This window comes from Suricata suricatta, chromosome 4 (genome assembly GCF_006229205.1).
Source record: "Suricata suricatta isolate VVHF042 chromosome 4, meerkat_22Aug2017_6uvM2_HiC, whole genome shotgun sequence".
Classification (NCBI taxonomy): Eukaryota; Metazoa; Chordata; class Mammalia; order Carnivora; family Herpestidae; genus Suricata; species Suricata suricatta.
Window position 1 is genome coordinate 109,391,089 of NC_043703.1, and position 20,404 is coordinate 109,411,492.

Genomic DNA, 20,404 nt, shown 5'->3' on the forward strand with positions numbered 1-20,404 from the left:
AGCTGTGAAATTAGGTGATTAACTAGTTGTTACTTAACCTTCTAATTTCTGTATAAGTCTAATTACATGAAATAGAAGTTGGGGTTCTGATTTTTTACTTTGCTTATCCATTTGGAGTGTCATTGTAACTACTGTATTGTAAATGATGGAAAATAATTGCATATGTTAAAAAATAGTGTTATATTCTAAAAAAATAAAATAAATAAAGTTACCAAAAAATAAATAAATAAAATAAAATAAAAAATGTCATTGACCATCTTTGGAGAATGCTGGAGAACCAATTCATCATTTCAAAAAAAAAACGGACTGTAGGTAAAAGAGAACCTATTAGAGCTGATTAATTTGTAGTACTTCAATAAAAACTGAAAAGATCATTAAACATTATAATGGAAAGTATTCTGTCCTATACTGTTAATAGTTTACTGAATTCTCTAAAAGACACAGAATAGGTAAAAATGCTTTTACTGTCTTTTAAACAAATTCTTACAGATTCATAACTCAGGTAGTTACATAAAAATGTGAATAAATGATGATTAAGAGAGGAAGAGGCATCACCATACATAGTTAAACAAAACATTTTAATCTGTTCTAACAGATTGCAACCCATTAGTCCTTTGTGTTAGCTTTCCAGGGTAACCTCCATTTAAATTTGCATTCACATGGGGGCGCCTGGGCGGTTTAGTCCGTTGACCTTCTGACTCTTGACTTAGGTTCAGGTCATGATCTCATGGTTCATGGGTTCGAGGTTAATGGGTTCTAGGTTCGTGGGTTTGAGTCCTCTATCAGGCTCTGCTGTGACAGCACAGAGCCTGCTTGGGACTCTCTCCCTCTCTCTCTCTCTCTCTCTCTCTCTCTCTCTCTCTCTGCCCCTCCCCCACTCTCTCTTTCTCCCTTTTTCTCAAAATAAATAAATAAACATTAAAAAAATAAAATAAGTTTGCACTCATATGTTTGACAAATTTCATTAGGGACCATTATTCCTCTATGTTTATAGTAATAACTGCAGGAGACAAAAATATTCCAGCAGGACATATTTTTAAAAGGGCCAACCACATGAGATAAAATGTCATGACCTTTACTTCTCCTTTGTAGGCTTATTTTAAATTATCACTTTATCCTGCATAAAGCAATTTTTCAAAGGGCATGTGATTTTTTCATTCTAATAAACTTCTTTAGGCTTCCACCATGAAGAGAACTAACCTGCTTCCTTTGCATGCTACTCTAAAATTTTCTGTCCTGTCCTGTGGGGGTAGAGATTACTCTATTAACTCAATGCCTTATTAGGTCAAGTCGCAGTAACTGCCATAGCTGTTGTATATGAAGCCATCCCACAATAAAGGGAGTTTGAGGATGCAAGTTATATCAATTACACTCTCCCAAAGAGGGACAGGAAAATGGACTCTACAATGAGTGAACTAAGAGAAAACAGGCGTCTAGGAGTCTGCTCCTAATTATCAGGTCTTAAAGGGTATACACCTGGGAGTGGTCACACCAAGAGTACATATTATACTTTTTTTTTATTCCTCAAAGGCAACAGTATTCACAGATAAGAATAAATTCAAGAAAACAAAAATCCCAATGTTGCCAGAAGATAGTGTCCAGCATTTGTGTTAAACATTACCTTGAAAGGCCCTGTGCTTTTAGAGTTACTGGAAAGGAGGAAATATAATCACTATTCACAAAAGAATTCTATATATAATGGCTAACTTTGAGTGCTTCTCATACACCATGCTTAGCGCTGTGTGTGTGTGTGTGTGTATCATTACAACTTCCTCAGATAGATATTATTTCCACTTTAGAGGTGGAGAAACTGAAGCTCAGGGAAGTTAAGTAATTTGCCTAAAGTCACACAACAAGTTGAGTGTTGGATCGGAGTTTAGAACCTTAGCAGTCTATCCCTGGAGCCTGGGCATTTAACTATTAAGTTATCTTTTTCACTGCAAGTTTGATCAAGAGACAGAACATTTATTTTTTTAATGTTTTTTTATTTATTTCTGAGAGACAGACAGCATGAGCAGGAGAGGGTCAGAGAGAGGGAGGTACAGAATCTGAAGCATGCTCCAGGCTCTGAGCTAGCTGTCAGCACAGAGCCCGACCTGGGGCTCGAACCCACAAACCGTGAGATCGTGACCTGAGCCAAAGCCGGAAGCTCTACCAACTGAGCCACCCAGGCGCCCTGAGACAGAACATTTACAGATACTAGTTAAGATACATAGAGGAGTAAGTCAGAGATTTTGGCTTTAGTCCTTACTCTGACATTTTAGTCAATTCTTTGTGTCTCTCTTCTTCATCTATCAAATGGGAATTCTAATGCTTATCTTACTAATGTAACTTATCTTACGCAATAATTATGATAATGGAGTGAAAGTTCTCTGAAGGACAAATATGCTACAAAGTGCTATTGGTTTATTTTAAGCAACAGAGGGTCCCACATCTGTTCCCTGTCTTTGTGGGGTCAAGTGCTTGGTGCTTGTATAAAAGGCGAGTAAACCAGAATGACCACTGCCTTTGTTGAGCACACAGTCTCATGTCAAAGACAAACGTTAAGCACACAAGTACACAAGCATGGGTATAATTTTACATTGCATCTTGAAAGAAATAAACACCTTGTCAGGAAAGAGAATAAAAGGATGGACTTGGAAGAAATGACTTTGAAACAGGTGCAGGAAAGAACTGAAAGTGTGGAGTGAGCATGTGATGCAAGAGTCCATGTGGAAGAGGTACTCGCACAGGACTAGGCATGCAAAAGCTTGTGGGCACTGGAGTGGGTTTTGTATTTCATCCAAAGGACGATGAGAAATCATTAATGCGTTAAGAGCTGAGGTCTGGCATGGTCAAAGCGTTGAAGGTGTTTGTCGAAGTAATGGCGCTGATGAGCCTTGATGTCAGGGCTGCATAAGGGGTCAGTGAAGAGAGGAGGGGATGGCAGGATGGAGAGGGGATGGCGGGTTTGATGACATGAAAGGAGTGTTGCTGCTGGTTACTTGGAAAGTGGAAGGACGGAGCAGTGTATTTGAATGAGGGAGGAAGGCAGTGAAGTTTCTGGTCCATGTTCTGATCATGCGAGTGGGTACTGGTGACAGAGTCAAGTGTACCTAGAGATGTGAAGTCAGAACTAAAATAAAAGGCCAGGACAGATGACTGAACCGGTGAGAACGTTCCAGCTCGCAGAAGGCTCCAGCTTCTGGGTTTTGTACAGAGCTGACCCCTGCTGGTAAAGCCTAGTAAGAAGTCCTGGAAGCCACACTACTAGCTGAGTGGAACCCTCAGAAGCTTAGCGAAAACGGCAGCCACAGGGAGCAAAGGAAGAGGACTATTTTTACTTAGCCATAACATTTTCCCTTTGTTAAATGTCTCTTCCAGGGGTATTTGACTCAGAATCTCTTCACAATTAAAACATTCCTCCTAGATAAGTCCAGGCCCATGTTATTAAATAATGAAAATGCAATGCATGAATACTCGTGAGAACATGAATTTCTCCATAAATTTTGTTTTCACTTTCTTAGTGAAGTGTAACATACATGTTATAAAATGCACAACTTGTAACTGTACAGCGAGGTTAAATTTTAAAAGAAGTGTATAAAACCATCACATTACAAATGCAACCGTCAATCATATTAAATATAGAATATTCAAGTAACCCAGAAACCTCTCTCTTCCCCAGTCCTAGTCACTACTTACTATACTATCCTGACTTCTAACAACACAGATTAGTTTTTTTTTGTTATCGAGAGTCATCTAGATGGAATCAAACAGTGTATACCCTTTTGTAATGTGCTTCTTCTCCTTGACTTATTGTATATCTGTGAAATTTACCCATATTGCATATAGCAGTAGCTCATTCCTTTTTCAAAAAGTTCCATTTAGAAAATACACCACTATTATTTATTCATTCTCTTGCTGATGGGCACTTGGATTGTTTCAAGTTTATGATCACTCTCTATATGTCTTCTATTGATTGTATGTGTGTACGTATGTATGTAGTAGATATCTAACTAGATTTAGAGTTACCAGGTCACTTTAAGTAGATGCTGTCAAAGGTCCCCCAAAGAGGCAATCCTACCACCAGTATATGATAATTCCAGTTATTCCACATTTTTTATAACACTTGGTATTGTGGTATCTGTTTTGTTTTGTGTATGTCCTCCCATGTTAGCCAACTATTGAAGGGAGCTTTAAGAGAACCCCTTGGAGAGTTTGGCTTGTTTCTCTTGGAGTTTGTGTGATAGGGAGGCAAATGCCAAACCTAGTTCTGAAAAAAATTCTCTAGGCTAAAGTAGTAAGTGGTGGCAGAGTAGAGAGCTACGCTAAATGTGGACTGCACTCCCTCTGAGGGCAGGGCAAGGAATTGATGGTTCTTATGCACCAAATGCAGGTCCTAGGTCCCTCTTGGATTCTGTCCTGGAGAGATCATCAGTTCCCAACAAAGAAGCGGTGTGAAAGATGAAAGGGAACAGTCAAGAATGACAGTCAGAGGAGGGGCATTTCCAGGGTCCAGGGAGCAGTCATCAAAGAGTTCAGCACAGGAGTCACTAATAGACTCAAGGAAGGGCCCCATCGGAGAGAAGGGGTCTGCCTTCTCCAGTGGGCACCTCCATGAGGTGTCTGTCACTGAGATCTTTCTGTCCCTTCCTATCCTGAAAGAAGAGCTGGGCAAGGGCCAGGAAAGAGGAGGAGAACCACAGTGAGAAAAGAGATACAGAAGCTGATCATGCTCTCTCCCCTACTGTTGCCTTTCCTGCCTAAAGCAAGCCAGAGACGAGAGAAGACTCAAATTAGGTAAAAGTGTGAAGTTGTGATTAAGACACTAGCCTAAACATTTTAATCACTACACCATCCCTGATAAACGTCCACACCCTAAAACTTGCTCTCCCTGCAGAACCCCATCCCTCCTATGGCTTCAGCCCAAAGCCATAGGGTCCTCCTCAGCCCATAGTCTATCCATCAATAGATCCTGCCATTTCTACCTTAACATGTTCTAGGTTTTAAGAAGGGAGAGTGGTCAAGTATGTTTTTGGTGTTTTCTGTACTGAGGATGTCCTCAATTATTCATTGTTGGCCAACTTTCCAGAAGATAAGAATTAGTACAGTTTGTAGATTTGCTGTGTTTACAAAGAAATGCTCTGTATTTCTTTTGCACATGCGTGTACTATTAAAGGCTAAATCATCCAAATAGAAACCAAAACTCAAGAAAGGAACTGATAATTCATTAAAGTGATATGATTATGGTTGCTACTAATTCGTACAATCTAACCAAAGGAATTGTTTGTACAGGATAAATAATATATATTCTGGGGAGATGAACTCAACTCAACTGGTACATGGAAGTTTTTTTTAGACAGAATTATGTATGAACATGGGTTTTGAAACAAATAAAAAGCCTTAACTTGGATTTTCATTGTGTTTTATAATCATCACTGCCTTTATGTTCTATTTTTCTCTCATAATTGAGTTTTTATTGGTTGTTCAGAGAATCAATAAAGACATTTCAATTTGTACACAATTCTTTTTTTTTTAAAGTAGGCTCCCTGCCCAGTGCAGAACCCAGTGTGGGGTCTGAACTCATAAACTTGAGATAAAGCCCCTGAGATCAAGACCTGAAATGAGACTGAGGGTCGGACCCTTAATCGGCTGAGCCACCCAGGCACTCCCATACACAATTCCTAGCAGACATACCAAAAATCTAAAAAGTCATGTAGTTGTGATTCTTTTCTAAAAGCTATTCCAGTAGGCACCTGAGTGGCTCAGTCGGTTAAGCACCCAACTTTGGCTCAGGTCTTGATTTCATGGTTTGTGACTTCAAGCCCTGCCTCGGCCTCTGTGCTGACAGCTCAGAGCCTGGTGCCTGCTTCAGATTCTGTGTCTCCTTCTGTCTTTGCCCCTCCTCTGCTCACACTCTGTCTCTCTCTTTCTCAAAAATAAAATAAGCATTAAGCTTTTTTTAAAAAGGTTATTCTAGTGACCTTCCTGCTTAAAATTTAGAGGCAAAATTTCCTTAACTACAGTATATCCAGTGCCAATAGCTTCAATATTTGATATGCTATTACACTAGGTCCCATTAATTCACAATTGAATGTCATAGACACTACATACTCAAATTTTCAATCTTTCAGCTCAGTAAAAAAGTTACTAAGAAAACGGGACCACCACAACCAAGGTATTATAGAGTCTAGAAAATTCTGATGAGGAGAGCCAAGATCAAAAAGTGATTTTCTTCAGGAAACAATTCTACCAAAAGCAATACGGGAATAGAAGTAATTCAAAATGTTCAAGACCTATTAAATGCACTACTGACTCCAAATTACCATTTAGTATGCTTGGAATTATGGGATATGAAAACTACCCCACATATGGAATGTTAAGCTGACACCCAACACAATCAAAGCCTCCCACATTTAATGTCTCACTATTTTCTAGTTCTACCAAAAGATAAACAACCAGCAAATGATTTCACCTCTATAAAAAAAAACATTTATACTTCAAAAATAGGATGAGATGGGATTCCCTCCTTAAAAATTGGTAGAGCTACCAAAAAAAGTTGCATTTACAAAATAGTTGATAAAAATATTCTGCTAGATTGTACAAGGAGATAGAGACCACAGATAAGACGTGGTATATGTTATTAATCAGACTTAGCTTCTTTCTCTCCGGCTTCATCAAAGGCTAGTCTCTCCTCATTTTCAGTTTCTGCGTTTTCTGTAGGTAAGTCTTTCCTTTCCTGGTTAGCCATTTCAGCCTGTTTTCCCTTGGTTCTCCCTTTCCCCTTTGTTTGCACATTTTTGTCTGAAGATTTATCCTTTCCTGCCACCTTTTTTTACTTCGTTTTCACTTTTGCAGGAGTAGGTTTGGCTGACCACCTCACCAAACTCCTCTTGGGCTGCTGCTCCTCTGCCCCCTCAGCAGAGCTGGCCTTCTTCCTCTTGGGCATTATAGGGGGTGGGGCAGGTAAGGTACCTGTGGGGCCCAGGCACCTTGGAGAACCTTCACAGGGCTGGGCTGCCTGGCCGCTGCCACAGCTCCCTCCACTCCCTCCCCTGAGCCGTTGCAGTCCTGCGCTGATATTTACTATCTGTTGACGTTCCCTAGTAAAGGAGAGATATGTGTTTGCTTATGGGATTTATGAGTATAAATACAATGAACTATGGCTTTAAAAGGAACACATTTTTTTCACGATAATGAATAATGCTCGTTAATCTCACCAATAGAATTATTTGCAGAAGAAATAAGTATGTAATAGAATTATTCATTTAAAAATAAGAACTGCTGGGAGCCTAAGTGGCTCAGTGGGTTTGGCCTCCAACTTTGGCTCAGGTCATGATCTCGCAGTCATTGGGTTCAAGTCCCGTGTGGGGCTCTGTGCTGACAGCTCAGAGCCTAGAGCCTGCTTCAGATTCTGTGTCTCCCTCTCTCTCTGCTCCTCCCCCGCTCACACAATGTCTCTCAAAAATGAATAAATGTTAAAAAATTTTTAAAAATAAAAATAAGAACTGCTTTCCCCAATTGACTTGTTACTTTAACTATTCTAAGATTACTTGCAAAAACTAAAATTCAAGGGATTCTACTTCCAGAATAGCAGCTTGAGGTACTACACGAATCTGTTCCCCAGCAAAATAACCGTAACTGAAGAAAATTACAAAAACATCCATTTAAAGTCTCTGAAAATTATCCTAAGGTTATACAGCAAATAAAGAAACATTTATTCAAGGAAATCTATGAAATTTCAGTACTAACAGCAAGAATCTGTAGTGCTTGAGCCACAACCTGCTCCTTGTCTCCCCTTCTCCAGCTCAGCTTTATGGAAGTTCCACTGTAGGCGGATTTGGCCAAGAAGGCAGGGCTTTCTTCCTCTTTAGTTTCTAGTCAAGGAATACAGTGTCTCTGCAGGAGTGCCACCAGCATCTCCCATCTCCATCTCTGACTTCAGAGACTATATTCCTGAGGATTATAGCCAACAAATTGAAGACTCCTTTTCTCTGTGCAGCTTTTACTCATATGGTGAAGGCTCTTTACAGGCACTGCAGACAGACAGGATACTGGGGCTCCGTCTCACAAACCGTGAGATCATGGCCTGAGCCGAAATCAAGAGTCAGATGCTCAACCAACTGAGCCACCCGGGTGCCCCAAAACTATTTATTTTTATTTTTATTTTATTTAAAAAATTTTTTAATACTTTATTTATTTTTAAGACAGAGAGAAACAGAGCATGAGCCTGGAGGGGCAGAGAGAGAGGGAGACACAGAATCCGAAGCAGGCTTCAGGCTCTGAGCTGTCAGCACAGAGCCCGATGCGGGGCTTGAACCCACAAATGTGAGATCATGACCTGAGCTGAAGTCGGAGGTTTAATCGACTGAGCCACCCAGGTGCCCCCAAAACTATTTTTAAAGCAAATTTTCCATATAAATTTCCAAAAGGATGTTGATGATATAATTCAAAATAATAATGAAAATGGTGCTTTCACATAACCTTACTTAAAAGCTATGATAAGATTTGAAAAATTATTATTTACCTCTCTAAGATGTTGGAACAATGAAGATATTAAAAATATTGATTATGACATTTTTCCACGTGATCATTTTCTCTCCTCCCTTTTTCTTTTACTCACCAAATCACATTGTTATGTCTTTGTCTTATACTATATTGATTTCAAAGTCTAGTTCACATCAAATAGAATTCCGTGAACAAAGGACATAGAATCAACTGAAGGGAATTATTTTATTATACATATATAAGTTTAAATTATTACACATCGATATAATGTGGAAAATGATTCTAGGTAAAAGGAATATAATAGTTCTCTCTTACTTGAGTCTACTGTCAAATAATGTATTGTGTTTTTAAAAAGTCTAATTTTTCTCACTTGTTTTATCTTTAAATTGGTTTCTTTTTTTTATTTTTTTTTTTTACTGTCTTTATTTATTTTAGAGAGAGAGAGACAGCATGAGCGAGGAAGGGTCAGAGAGAGAGGGAGACACAGAATCTAAGGACAGGCTCCAGGGTCTGAGCTAGCTGTCAGCACAAACCCACGAATCACGAGATCATGACCTGAGCCGAAGCCGGACGCTTAACCGACTGAGCCACTCAGGCACCCCTAAATTGTTTTCGTAAAGGGAATGAGAACCCCAGTCAGTCAAATGAAGTTAAGGAAATTATTTTTTAAAAATCAATAGTCTGTGCTGTCTGAGAATTATGTATTTGTCTCCTTTGATTAGGTCTAAATTCTCTACCAAAATTATGGCTTATTCTTTCTAAACTCTCCCTTTATCATTAACAGCCGTCACACTTTCAGAGTTATTAACAATTTGGCTGTACTTTATGGAAATCTTTTCATTTTAAGCTTATTTAGATCATTCCCCCTGGGCCTAATAACACTCAAGAATTTATGCAGGCTTTCTTTTACATTGTGTTCTAGAAACCAAAACTGAGACTGAAAAAAAAAAAAACCTTATGAGGCAAGTAATGTTTTTTCTCTCCTTAAAACTTTTGTGACTATTATATTTCGTCTTCCCAGTTCCTGTTGATGAGAACTCTTTCACTGAGGTTTCGTTCCCCCTTATTTTGAGGCAAGAGTGTCTGACCTTTGAGAATGACTGTAGTAGGATCCATAAGGAAGGAATGGAGACATGACAAAAGAGCATAGAAGGACAGAAAAGTATGTTCTGCTTGATGGGATTGGAGAAGACAGTTATTGAAAATGACAGAAAGGCATGCTGTCAGCACTGTGACAGCCTTTTCTCTGGAACTAAGAGACATTGACCTGAGAGACAGGAATCATAACAAAAGAAGACAGGCAGACCAGAGAAAGAGAGAGAATGGTGGACAGCAGACACAGAGAAAACCAAAAATGGCCAGCAAAGAGTAGAACCCAGGGGGCTGCCGTGAAGAACAGAGTGACAATGAATCTGGTGGATATGGTTGTGGACAAGAGAGAAGGCAGCGTTGAGAAGGAGGTTGGGCCTGACCACTGACGGTGAAGAGGAAGAGGCTGGAGCACAGGCAGCAGGTGCAATAGGCCTCAGCTGTGGGGAAGGTGAGGGGGAGAAAGGGAAGGGAGTGAGGCGCAGCACATACACTCCTGAAAATGGAAACACCGATACATCGCTCATAATATTGGTATTGGAATCAAGGAGAAATTACAACATCCTTAGACATCGGAGGCCTCCTCCATGACCATTGTTTAAATTTACGTAGAAGCAGGGTAAGCAGCTCAGAGGAAGGCAAGAATCCTTCAGAGGGGATGTCAGGGGAAATTACTTAAATTTTTGTATCGGTAGCTCATCTCTAAACTACACTGTAAATTCAATGAAAGTTGAGATAAATCACAATCCAAGTAAAAAAGAAATCTAATTTTTAAGATTTTATTTTTTTAATTTTTTATACGTGTATAACTTTTAAAGCTTTTTAGGAAAAATTGATTTTGTTTTCTTATTTTGTTTTATTTTTGCCTAAATTTACATTTTTAAATTAATTTTTTAAAGTTTACATCCAAGTTAGCATATAGTGCAACAATGATTTCAAGAGTAGATTCCTTAATGCCCCTTACCCATTTATCCCATCCCCCCTCCCACAATCCCTCCAGCAACCCTGTTTGTTCTCCATATTTAAGAATCTCTTATATTTTTGTCCCTCTCCCTATTTGTGTTATTTTTGCTTCCCTTCCCTTATGTCATCTGTTTTGTATCTTAAAGTCCTCATTGAGTGAAGTCATATATTTGTCTTTCTCTGACTAATTTCTCTTATCATGATACCCTCTAGTTCCATTCACATAGTTGCAAATGGCATGATTTCATTCTTTTTGATTGCTGAGTAATACTCCATTGTGTACATATACCACATTTTCTTTATCCATTCATCCATCAATGGACATTTAGGCTCTTACCATACTTTGGCTATTGTTGACAGTGCTGCTATGAACATTGGGGTGCATGTGTCCTTTGGAAACACAGCACACCTGTATCCCTTGGATAAATACCTAGTAGTGCAACCGCTGGGTGGTAAGGTAGTTCTATTTTTTATTTTTTTGCGGAATCTCCAGACTGTTTTCTAGTATGGCTGAACCAGTTTGTATTCCCACCAGCAGTGCAAAAGAGATCCTCTTTCTCCACATCCTCACCAGCATCTGTTGTTGCCTGAGTTGTTAATGTTGCATTTCCCTGATGATGGGTGATGTTGAGCATCTTTTCATGTGTCAGTTGGCCATCTGGATGTCTTCTTTGGAGAAGTGTCTGTTCATGTCTTTAGCCCATTTCTTCACTGGATTATTTGTTTTGGGGTGTTGAGTTTGATAAGTTCTTTATAGATTTTGAATACCAAGCCTTTATGTGATATGTTGTTTGCAAATATCTTCTCCCATTCTATCAGTTGTCTTTTAGTTTTGCTGATTGTTTCCTTCACTGTGCAGAAGCTTTTTATTTTGATGAAGTCCCAATAGTTCATTTTTGCTTTGGTTCCCTTTGCCTCCAGAGACGTATTGAGTAAGAGGTTACTGCGGCCAAGGTCAAAGAGGTTTTTGCCTTCTTTCTCCTCGAGGATTTTGATGGCTTCCTGTCTTACATTTAGGTCTTTCATCCATTTTGAGTTTATTTTTGTGTAAGGTGTAAGAAAGTTCGTTTTTCTGTATGTCGCTGTCCAGTTTTCCCAGCACCACTTGCTGAAGAGACTGTCTTTATTCCACTGTTTTGTCAATGATTAGTTGGCCATATGTTTGTGGGTCCGTTTCTGAGTTCTCTATTCTGCTCCATTGTTCTGAGGGTCTGTTTTTGTGCCAGTATCACACTGTCTTGAAGATTACAGCTTTGTAATACAGCTTGAAGTCTAGGATTATGATGCCTCCTGCTTTGGTTTTCTTTTTCAAGATTGCTTTGGCTATTTGGGGTCTTTTCTGGTTCCATACAAATTTTAGGATTGTTTGTTCTAGCTCTCTGAAGCTCTGTGTTATTTTTATAGGGATTACATTAAATCTGTAGATTGCTTAGGGTATTATTGACATTTTAACAATGTTTGTTCTTTCTACCCAGGAGCATGGAATATTTTTCCATTTTTTTGTGTCTTCAATTTCTTTCACAAGCTTTCTATAGTTTTCAGTGTATAGATTTTTCTGTTGCTTCATTGTTGGTGTATAGGAGTGCAATTGACTTCTGTTCATTAGTTTTATATCCTACCACTTTGCCGAATTCATGATTCAGTTCTAGCAGCTTTTTGGTGGAATCTTTTGGGTTTTCCATATAGAGTATCATGTAATCTGAGAAGAGTGAAAGTTTGACCTCCTCCTGGCCAATTTGGATGCCTTTTATTTCTTTGTGATATCTGACTGCTGAGGCTAAGACTTCCAATACTATGTTGAATAACAGTAACAAGAGTAGACATCCCTGTCTTGTTCCTGACCTTAGGAGGAAAGCTCTCAGTTTTTCCCCATTGAGGATGACATTAGCGTTGGGTCTTTCATATACAGCTTTTATGATCACAAGGTATGATCCTTCTATCCCTACTTTCTTAAGCGTTTTTATCAAGAAAGGATGCTGTATTTTGTCAAATGCTTTCTCTGCATCTATTGAGAGAATCATGTGGTTCTTGCCCTTTCTTTTATTGATGTGATTTTGTGGATATTGAACCAGTCCTACTTCCCAGGTATAAATCCCACTTGGTCGTGGTGAATAATTTTTTTGATGTATTGTTGGATCCAGTTGGGTAATGTCTTGTTGAGGATTTTTGCACCCATGCTCATCAGGGAGATTGGTCTCTAGTTCTCTTTTTTTAGTGAGGCCTTTGTCTGGTTTTGAAATCAAGGTAATGCTGGCTTTGTAGAAAGAGTTTGGAAGTTTTCCTTCCATTTCTATTTTTTGGAACAGCTTCAAGAGAATAGGTGTTAACTCTTTCTTAAATGTTTGGTAGAATTCCCCTGTAAAGCTATCTTGCCCTGGACTCTTGTTTTCTTGGGAGATATTTGACTACTAATTCGATTTCTTTACTGCTTATGGGTCTTAAGATTTTATTTTTAGGCAATCTCTACACCCAGCGTGGGGCTCCAACCCAGAATTCTGGGATCAAAAGTTGCACACTCTACTGACTAAGCCAACCAGGCTCCCCAAGAAATCTTCAAAAAAATTTTTTTTCCTCATTGGGCCAATCCTGACCCAGTTCCAGTGGCCAGCCAATCCCATGCAACTGGCTTCTATTTAGATTATCTAAATCAATGACTGCTACAAAGGGAGGGAGAATCACCCTGATTGAATTAAATTACTCAGAGTCCTCCCTGTGAACTGGGGATGGTGATCCATCTATATGTCCCTTGAGTCTTATAGCTGGCACATTATTTGCAAGATGCATATGGATGTTGGAAGAATAACTATGTTAAAGATGAAATTGTCGCCTGTGCTGACAGAAATCGAATGTCAAGAGAAATGACATTGAATTGGAATGAAAGGCTTTGTAGACATGATCACAGAACTGCTAATTATGGTCTGAGAAATCTTAAACATGAAATATCAAAGGACTGGACACATGTCAATAGTATTATAAGATGTGGGGAAGGAATGCTGAGGAATCCAACTCTGCCAATTAATATATAAACTTTAACTATATGACAGAGGTTCTTAATTTTTTGGCATTTGTGAGACATTTAAAAATACTACAGTTTGGGGCATCTGGGTGGCTCAGTCTGTTGAGTGCTGGACTCTTGATTTCTATCCCGGCATCATGTATGGCTCTGCATGGAACCTGTTTAAGACACACTCTCTCTCTCTCTCTTCCCTCTCTCTCTCTTTCTTTCTTTCAACCCCCGACTTGGCTCTCCCCCACTCTCTCTCTCTCTCTCTTCCTCTCAAAATAATAAAAGAAAAACCACCATAGAATAATTATTTTTTTAATGAAATATCTTTTTCTTGTCTGGATTTAGTTACACGGGGTTCAAATAATTTTATCCTTACCCCTAGCTACCAGTTTGTAATTAATGGGCTTAAAAATGGTTTGTAATAAGATTATACCATATTGGAGTTTCTTTTCAATTATCTTTAAATTTTTTAAATCCAATTAATTAACATACAGTATAGTAGTTTTGGGTGTACAGTGTAGTGATTCGACAATTCTATACATTACTCAGTGCTCATCACAGTAAGCATACTCTTAATTCCTATTGTCTATTTCACTCATCTCTCCATCCACCTTCCCTCTGGTAACCACCAGTTTGTTCTCTATAGTTAAGAGTTTGAGTATTTTGGTGGTGGTGGATTTCTTTCTTTGTTGTTTTTTTTTTTTTTTGGTCTCTTTTCTTTTTCTTTCTTTTTTTTTTTTAAAGTAATCCTACTTTTATTTTATTTATTTAAAGTAGGCTCCATGCCCAACATGTGGCTTGAACTCATGACGCCAAAGTCAAGAGTTGCATGCTCTACTGATTCAGCCAGCCAGGCATCCCTCTTTTTTCTTCATTTGTTCTGTTTCTTGCCCATTTCTTTTTTATTTAAGTGATCTCTTTATTTTTAAGTAATCTCTGTACTCAACGTGGGGCTCAAAATCAAAACCACGATATCAAGAGTCACATGTTCTACCATTTGAGCCAGGAGGCACCTCTACATTTGTTTTGTTTCTTAAATACCACATATGAGTGAAATCTTTCTTTAACTGACTTATTTCACTTGGGATTTTGCTCTCTAGATTTATCCATGTTATTGCAAATGGCAACATTTCCTTCTTTTTTATGGCTCAGAAATTGATTGTATTTCCACACTTTCTATATCTATTTATCAATGGACAGTTGGGTTACTTCCATAATTTGACTATTATAAATAAGGCTACAATGAAATAGAAGTGCACATATCTTTTCAAATTAGTGTTTAATATTCCTTGGATTAATACCTAGTAGTGGAATTACTGGATCATACGGTAATTCTATTTTTAACTTTCTAGGCACCGCCATACTGTTTTCCACAGTGGTAGCAGCAATTTGCAATTCCACCAACAGTGCACAAGAGTTTCTTTTTCTTCACATCCTCAACACTTGTTGTTTCTTGTGTTTTTGAGTTTAGCCATTCTGACAGGTGTGAGATGTTACCTAATTATGGTTTCGATTTGCATTTCCTTGATGGTGAGTGATTTGAACATCTTTTCATGTGTCTGTTGGCAATCTGGGTGTCTCCTTTGGAGAAATGTCTGTTCATGTCTTCTGTCCGTGTGTGTGTGTGTGTGTGTGTGTAGCTGTGTAAGCTCTTAATGTATTTTAGACACTAACCATTTATTAGATATGTTATTTGCAAATATCTTCTCATTTGACAGATTGTCTTTTAGTTTTGTTGATTGTTTCCTTTGCCGTGCTGAAGCTTTACATTTTTATGTAGTCCCAATAATTTATTTATGCTTTTGTTTCCCTTGTTTCAGGAGACATATCTAGAAAAATGTTGCTTATGGCCAATGTCAGAGAAATTACTGCCTGTGCTTTCTTCTAGGTTTTTATAGTTTCAGGTCTCACGTTTAGATCCTTAATCCATTTTGACTTTATTTTTGTGTATGATGAAAGGAGGTGTTCCAATTTCAATCTTTTGCATGCAGTTTCCCAGTTTTCCCAACACCATTTGTTGAAGACACTGTGTTTTTCCCATTGCATATTCTTTCATGCTTTGTTGTAGATTAATTGACCATATAATTATGGATTTATTTTGGGGCTTTCTATTCTGTTCTGTTGATCTATGGATCCAGGTGTCTGTTTTTGTGTGTGTCAGAACCATAGTTTTATGAATACTACAGCTTTGTACTATGTTTTGAAATCCAGGATTGTGGTATCTCTAGTTTTGTTCTTCATTTTCAAGATTGTTTTGGATATTTGGGGTCTTTTGATTCCATTCAAATTTTAGGATTATTTCTTCTTATGTGAAAAATGCTCTTGATATTTTGATAGGGATTGCATTAAATCTGTAGATTGCTTTGGATAAAATGGATATTTTAACAATATTTGTTCTCTCAATCCATGAGCGTGGGATATCTTTCCATTTGTTTGTATATTTTCAAGTACTGTCATCAGTGTTTTATAGTTTTCAGAGCACAGCTCTTTCACCTCTTTGGTTAAGTTTATTCCTGGGTGTTTTATTATTTTTGGTGCAATTGTAAATAGGATTCTTTTCTTAATTTCTCTTTCTGCTACGTCATTATTAGTGTATAGAAATGCAACAGATTTTTGTATATTGAATTTGTATCCTGCAACCTTACTGAATTCACTTACCTAGTTCTAGTAATTCTTTGTTGGAGTCATTAGGGTTTTCTATATATAGTATCATGTTATCTGCAAACAGTGAACATTTTACTTCTGCCTTACCAGTTTGAATGCCTTTTTTTTTCTTTTTCTTGTCTGGGTGCTGTGGCCAGGACTTCTAGTACTATGGTGCATAAAGGTGGTGGAAGTGGACATCCTTGTCTTGTCCCTGATCTTAGGGGAAAACCTCTCAGTTTCTCACCATTGAGTATGATGTTAGCTGTAGATTATTCATATATGGCCTATATGTTGATGTATGTTTCCTCTAAATCTACTTTGTTGAGTTTTTTTTTTATCATGAATGATATTGTACTTTGTCAAATGACTTTTCTGCGTCTGTTGAAATGATCATGTCGTTTTTATCCTTTCTTTCATTTATGTGATATATCACATTAATTGATTTGTGAATATTGAACCACCCTTGCATCTTGGGAATAAATCCCACTTGATCCTGGTGAATGATTTTTTAAATATATTGCTGGATTCAATTTGATAATATTTTGTTGAGGATTTTTACATCTGTGTTCATCAGAGTCATTGGCCTGTAGTTCTCTTTTTTTGTAATGTCTTTATCTGATGTCAGTATAAGGGTAATGCTGCCTCGTAGGATGAATTTGGAAGCTTTCCTTCCTCTTCTACGTTTTGAAATAGTTTGAGAAAAATAGGTATTACTTCTTCTTTAAATTTTTTTAAATACTTATTTATTTTGAGAGAGAGACAGCGTGCACGCACTGGGGAGGGGAAAAGAGTGGGAGAGAGAATCCCAAGCAGGCTCTGCACTGTCAGTGACCTGAGCCAAAACCAAGAGTTGAATGTTTAACCAACTGAGCCACCCAGGCACCCCAGGTATTACTTCTTCTTTAAATGTTTGGTAGAATTCACCTGTAAAGGGGCACCTGGGTGGCTCAGTCAGTTAAACATCTGACTTCTGCTCAGGTCATGATCTCCTGGTTTGTGAGTTTGAACCTCAAATTGGGTAAGTTCCAGCCCCCCATTGGGTGACCTCGAGTCCCAGTCTCTCTTTCTGCCCCTCATGAGATTCTCTCTCTCACCCTCTCTCTCTGCCCCTTGCTCACTTGTGCCCTCTCTCTCAGAAAATAAAAATAATAAATAAATAAATAAATAAATAAATAAACTCAATAAGTTTTTTTAATGTTTACTTTTTCCTTTTATACTTTATTGTCAAGTTGGTTTCCACCACCCAGTGCTCATCCCCACAAGTGCCCTCCTCCATGCCCATCACCCCCTTCCCTTCTCCCTCTTCTGCATCAGCCCTCAGTTTGTACTCAGTATTCAAGAGTCTTTTATGGATTGCCTCCCTCCCCCCCTCTCCCCAACTATTTTTTCCCCTTCTCCTTCCCCATGGTTCTCTGTTAGGTTTCCCCTGTTACATTTATGAGTGAAAACATATAGTATGTTTTAAAAGTTTAAAAAAAAATTCACTTGTGAAACCATCTGTCCCTGAACTTTTGTTTGTTGAAAGCTTTTTGTTTTACTGCTGATTCAATTTAATTGCTGGTAATTGGTCTGTTTAAATTTTCTGTTTCTACTTGATTCAGTTCTTCCTGATTTTAGTTATAGGTTTCTAGGAATTTATCCATTTCTTCTAGTTTGTCCAATTTTTTGGCATATAATTTTTCACAATATTCTCTTATAATCCTTTGTATTTCTGTGGCTTTAGGTGTTACTTCTCCTCTTTCATTTCTGATTTTGTTTATTTAAGTCCTCTGTCTTTTTTTTTTATGAGTCTAGCTATACATTTATCAATTTTGTTGATCTTTTTGAAGAGCCAGCTCCTTATTTTATTGATCTGTCCTACTGTTTGTTTTTAATTTCTATTTTGCTTATTTCTACTCTAAATCTTTATTATTTCCTTCCTTCTACTGATTTTGGGTTTTGTTTGTTCTTCTTTTTCTAGCTCTTTAGGATGTAAAGTTAGATTATTTGTTTGAGATTTTTCTTGATTCTTGAGGTAGGCCTGTATTGTTATAAACTTCCCCATTAGAGCAGCTTTTGCTACATCCCCAAGATTTTGAACCATTTTGTTTTCATTTTCATTTGTCTTCACGTATTTTTTAATTTTAATTTCTTGGTTGACCCATTCACTGTTTAGTAGCATGTTACTTTTTTGAAAAATTTTGTTAATGTTTATTTATTCTTGAGAGAGAGAAACAAAGCATGAGTGAGGGAAGGGCAGAGAGAGAGACAGACAGACCGACACACAGACAGAATCCAAAGAGGCTCCAGGATCCAAGCTGTCAGGACAGAGCCCAACATGGGACTTGAACTCACAAACCTTCAGATCATGACCTGAGCTGGAGTCTGGCTCTTAACCTACTGAGCCACCCAGGTGCCCCAGTAGTGTGTTATTTAACCTCCACATATTTGTGTTCTTTCTAGATTTTTTTTTCTTGTGGTTGATTTCTAGTTTTATAGCATTATAGTTGGAAAAGATGCATGATATTACTTCCTTCTTTTTTAATTTGTTGAGATTTGTTTTGTGGCCTAATATGTGATCTATTCTGGAGAATGTTCCACATGCACTTGAAAACAATGTGCATTCTGCTGTTTTAGGATGGAATGCTCTGAATATATGTTAGATCTATCTGGTCCAACATGTCATTTAAGGCCACCATTTTGTTGATATTCCTTTTGGATTAGCTATCCATTGATGTAAGTGGTGTGCCAAAGTCCCCTACTATTATTGTATTACTATCGATTACTTCCTTTATGTTTGATATTAGCTGCTTTACATATTTGGGTACTTCCATGTTGGGCGCATAAATACTTATAATTGTTATATCTTTTTATTGAATTATTCCCTTTGTGGTTATATAGTGTCATTCTTTGTCTCTTGTTATTGTCTTTGTTTTAAAGTTTATTTTGTCTGATGTATGTATTGCTACCCCAGCTTTCTTTTCACTTCCATTTGCATGATCTCTAATGTTTATTTTTAATGTTTTTTCATGTTTATTTATTTATTTGTTGAGAGAGAGAAAGTGGGAGAGAGAGAGCATATGCAAGCATGAGTGGGGGCAGGGCAGAGAGACAGAATCTCAAGCAGGTGCCATGCCACCAGTGCATAGCCTAACTTGGGGTCTGAACTCACAAACCATGAGATCATGATGTGAGCAGTGACCAAGAACCAGACACCCAACCAACTGGTACCCCCACATCCCCTCACTTTCAATCTGCATGTGTCTTCAGGTCTAAAATGAGTCTCTTGCAGGCAGCATATAGATGTATCTTGCTTTTTTATTCACTCTGTCACACTATGCCTTGATTATGGAGCATTTAGTCCCTTTACATTCAAAGCAATTATTGATAGGTATGTACTTATTGCCATTTTGTTACTTATTTTATGGTTGTTCTTGTAGTTTTTCTTTTTCTTCTCCTGTTCTCTTCTCTCACAGTTTGCCAATTTTCTTTAGGAGTAGTAGTTTTCTTTAGTGATACAGTTGGATTCCTTTCTCATTTTTTTGTGTATCTCTTACCAGTTGTGGGTTTGTGGTTACCATTAGACTTAAATATAGCATTGTATAGCATCTTAAATATAGCACTCTATGTTAATTTGATGGTCACTTAAGTTTGAACCCATTCTTTACCCCTCCCCTGCCCCATGTTTTAGATATATAATGTCATACTTTACATCCTTTTATTTTGTGAATACTTTGGCTGATTGTTATAGATCTTTTGTACTTCCTACTTCTCTTATTCCTGATTATGGTCTTTCCTTTCCACTCAGAGTCCCCTTTAGCATTTCTTGTAGGGTTGGTTTAGTGGTCATGAATTCATTTAACTTTTGTTCGTCTGAGAAACTCTTTATCTCTGCTTGTATTCTGAATGATAGTCTTACTGAATAGAATATTCTTGGGGCACCTGGATGACTCAGTTGGTTGAGCATCTGACTTCGGCTCAGGTCATGATCTCACCGTTCATGGGTTCGAGCTGTGCTGACAGCTCAGAGCCCAGGCCCTGCTTCAGGTTCTGTGTCTCCCTCTCACTCTGACCCTCCCCTGCTTGCACTCTCTCTGTCTCTCAAAAATAAATTAAAAAAAGAAAACATGAATAGAGTATTCTTGGCTGCAGATTTTTTTTTCTTTCAGCACTTTGAGTATCATGCAATTCCCCTCTGATCTGCAAAGTTTCTGCTGAAATTTAGCTGATAGC

The 20,404-nt window shown here is 38.0% G+C and overlaps 1 pseudogene; it reads right to left on the minus strand.

The window, feature by feature from the left end:
- Positions 1–6,622: 6,622 nt before the first annotated feature.
- Positions 6,623–6,928, minus strand: LOC115289273 (annotated as a pseudogene).
- Between the last annotated feature and the right edge of the window lie 13,476 nt (positions 6,929–20,404).